We start from the raw sequence: 4,399 nt of genomic DNA, 5'->3' as shown, positions 1-4,399 counted from the left end.
TTGTTAAAAAATTATTAGGAACTTCAAGATAATAACAGTGGAGTAGTAAACCAGGTATAGGCTCTTCTAACTAAAAAGCCCTGTGTGACTGCAAAGGTCCAATGTTCATGAAGCCAGACCCACGAAGCTGGTCAGTTTCAGATTTTGTCCCTGTCTTTGTGCCCTTAACGTCTATGGGTAGAGAAAATTTTGGAAATTTTGAAAGTAAGATTCTTCAGGATAACTACACGGAACAATATTAAATAATAGAAAAACTAGAGGCAGGAAGTTACTAAACCTAATCTTGCTTTTGCCAACTTCAAACTGTGTGACCACAGGGGAAAAAATTTTAATTCTCTGAAGAAATACTCTTCATATTTTGAGTGAGCAGCAGGAAACAAAATTGCTTACTATAGGAACTGCTAGAAATGTTGATCTGAGCAAAATGCTGTGCTCAATCTCTTCTCACGACCACTTCAATATTACAACTAAACTACAGAACAACCATCAGTGAGAATTGCTGGACATTTAGTTGAACACAAGTCCTACAACTAAGGATATACAGAAGGAGCCAGATTGAGACTGGTAGGAAGGACAGAGATATGGAATGGGCTGGTTTCACACCCTCATATGGCAGTTAAAAACCAAGAGGGCTATCTCCGCTGCAGAGGTCCTCTCTGAGGAGTAAGGGTACCAGGCACCGGAGTCCCCAGTCTAGGGTTCCAGTGCCAAGAAAAAAAGCCTCCATAACTTCTGGTTGTGAAAACTAGTAAAGATTGTGGCTGAGTGAGACAGACGGCTTCCGGAGTACCAGGCACTCCTCTTAAAGGGCCCATGCATAGAGTTACTTGCTGATGGACTCATCTTCTCTGAGCTCCAGTGCTGGGACAGCAGCTCACAAGGTGCCAGGGACATATGGGGAGGAACTAAATTGTCTGGCTTTAGGGCAAGGGCTGGAGGGGAAGCTTTCTCCCAGACAGAAGTACTGGCAGAAGCCATTGTTCCTTTGTTGGGTCCTCCCTTCTCCCAGCCTGTAGGTGTCATATCTGAATCTCTATCAACCTGGCTAACATTGCCTTACCCTGGTGATTCCTTGAGACCCTGCTCCACCCAAATTATACACCCACCCAAATAAAATCCAATGACTTTTCCACAGCTCATGCTGCAGATTTTCCTAAAATCTTGCTGAGCAGCCCCAAGATTGGCATTGGCAGAAGCCAGCTTTCGTTGGAGGCCTGACCTCTCCCAGGCACCTCCAAGCCCAGTGCAGGTGGAGGCCATCTGTGGATTACTTTGTGGCTCATGCCAGGTGGCCTTGGGAAGGGTCGAGGTGGCAGCTGAACTTAGCCTGTGGTGAGAACCCTCCTAGTCACCTTCGAAGATGACACACCCAAAGGGAAGACTGGGCAGGCACGAGAGCCCTGCTAAAGTGAATCCTGCTCTGTAGGGTCAACCCTGAACAACAGCCCCTCTACTGTAGTCACGACCAGTCCTCACAACCAATCACCCTTAGGGTCAATCCTTCCCACTACGTGCAAATAGCAAACAAGGCACAACTACAACAGGAAGGCACACAACTCACACAAGGGACACACCTGCAAATCCTGGTTCAAGTGACCAGGGAGACTGTGCCACTGAGCCCCACAGGATACCTACTACATAAAACCACTCTAATAAGACCAGGAGACTTAGGAGCCCTACCTGATACATAGAAATAAACACAGGGAGATGGTCAAAATGTGGAACAAAGAAACATGTCCCACATGAAAGAATAGAACAAAGCTCCAAAAAAGAACTAAACAAAGTGGAGACAAGTAATCGACCAGGTGGAGAGTTCAAGACACTTGCTATAAGGATGCTCAGTGATCTCAGTGAGAACTTCAACAAAGAGGAAACATAAAGATGAAGACAGAAAACATAAAAAGAACCAGTCAGAAGTGAAGAGCACAATAACTGAAATAAAGAATGCATTAGAGGGGATCCACAGTAGGTTAGACAAAGCAGAACTGATTCAGTGATTTAGAAGATAAGACAGCTGAAAACACCCAGTTGGAACCACACAAAGAAAAAAGAATCCAAAAACATGATACTTAGGGAGTCTCGGAGACAACATCAAGCGTACCAACATTCTCATGGGAGGGGTACCAGAGGAAAAGAGAGAGAACAAGGAATTGAAAACCTATTTGAAAAAATGATGACAGAAAACTTCCCTAAACTGGTGAAGGAAAATAGACATATAAATCTAGGAAGCACAGAGAGTCCAAACAAGATGAACCCAAACAGAACCACACCAGGACATCATAATTAAAATGCTAAAAATTAAAGACAAAGAATCTTAAAAACAGCAAAAGAAAAGCATTTAGTTGCCTACAAGGGAGCTCCCATAAGACTATCAGATGACTTCTCAACAGAAACTTTTCAAGCCAGAAGGGGTTGGTACAAAATATTCAAAGTGATGATGAAAAGCAAGGACTTCCAACCAAGATTACTCAACCCAGCAACTGAAGGACAGATAAAGAGCTTTCCAGACAAGAAAAAGCTAAAGGAGTTCATAACCACTAAACCAGTATTACCAAAAATATTAAAGGGACTTCTTTAAGAAGAAGAAGAAAATAATAAAAAATAAATAAACGACAATAACTACATATTATGAACTTTAAATGTAATGGACTAAATACTCCAATCAAAAGACATGGGGTGGATGAATGGATAAGAAAACAAGACCCTTACATATACTGCCTACAAGAGACTCCCTTCAGATGGAAAGACACACACAAACCGAAGGTAAAGGGATGGAAAAGGATATTTCATGAAAATAGAAACAAACAAAAAGCTGGCATAGCAATACTTTCACCAGACAAAATAGACTTTAAAACAAAGGCTATACCAAGAGACAAAAAAGGACCCAGTAATCCCACTTCTGGGTATTTATCCAAAGAAATCTAAAACATTACTTTGAAGGAACATATGAATCCATATGTTCGTCGCAGTATTATTTGCAGTAGCCAAGATATGGAGGCAACCTGGGTGTCCATCAATGGATAAATGGATACAAAAGAGGTGGTACATTTATACACTATAATATTACTCAGCCATAAAAAGGGATGGCATCTTACCATCTGTAACAACATGGATGGAACTAAAAGGTACTGTGCTGAGTGGACTAAGTCAGACAGAGAAAGACAAATGTCATATGGTTTCACTTATATGTGGAATCTAAAGAACAAAAGAAACGAACAAACAAATCGGGAAGAAACTCATAGATACAGAGAACATTGACGGTCGTTAGATGGGAGAGGGATTGGGAGGCTGGGTGAAAAAAGGGAAGAGATTAAGAAATACAACTTGGTACTTACAAAATAGTCATGGGGGCATAAAATGTAGCATAAGAAATACAGTCAATAATATTGTAGTAACTATGCATGGTGTGAGATGGGTACTGGATTTATTGGGGCAATCACTTCGTAAGTTATATAAATGTCTAATCACTATATCGTACACCTGAAACTAATATAATATTGTATGTCAACTGTAATGGAAAAACAAAACCAAAAAAGTTTAAAAAAAGAACTGTTCGAAATCTCAAGGGGAGTAAATTAGTTCAGCAGAGATGCTCAAGGGGATATTTTGGTGTGAAAATATAGCACTAAAGATTTACTAAGGCTTAGCTAGGAATGAAGAAAAGGCAATGCAACTGATCTGCATAATAAGGAAGAAAGTTGGGTTTCCAAATTTAGAGGAGGAAAAGAGATAATGAGAGAAAGAACTAATAAGCAGCACAGTGAAATGCCTAAAGGTCCTATGGAGGGGAGATCACAGAAAATTCAGTGGTGTTGAGGATGGCTAATGGAACTTTTAATAAAATTTTTAAAATAATTTCATTTTAGTTTGTTATATTATGCTGTGATAGTCCTTCCTCCACACAGTTACCCAATGGCCCAAAGAAGTTTTACTACCTACAAAATCTTGTGTAAGTGGTAATGTGGAGAATAAAGCAATGAGGAGAACATTTAGATGAGGGAAAGTGATACGGAAAAGTAGTAAAATATAGAATAGTGATTGAGAATTTGCCAGAAGCTAGATATTGAGGCCGAAAGTGCTTAATCTTGCAAGCGCATCCAGAGATGTTATTCACCACTTGTCGGATAATGTTCAAGACAATTTTACTTTATTATTAGAGAACCAGGTATGTCCATCAGGCTCCATCAAGAAGCGCTGGGGACATCTAGGGACTGGCATCTGGGCTCCATTTTTAGAGCCGATAATGGTACGTACTTATCAGTGCTCTGAAATTAAACAGGAAACATGCAAAACGCCTAGCACGCTATTAGAGGGAAGGTGTTCTATAACTATGAGCTTTCTTCCCACTTTTCCTCATCACATATAGAGGAGGAACAAATTGAGATGAGATGTCGTGACT

This window comes from Pteropus vampyrus, unplaced genomic scaffold (genome assembly GCF_000151845.1).
Source record: "Pteropus vampyrus isolate Shadow unplaced genomic scaffold, Pvam_2.0 Scaffold360, whole genome shotgun sequence".
Taxonomy (NCBI): Eukaryota; Metazoa; Chordata; class Mammalia; order Chiroptera; family Pteropodidae; genus Pteropus; species Pteropus vampyrus.
The sequence above is the reverse complement of the archived record's forward strand: the minus strand, read 5'-3'. Positions refer to the sequence as shown.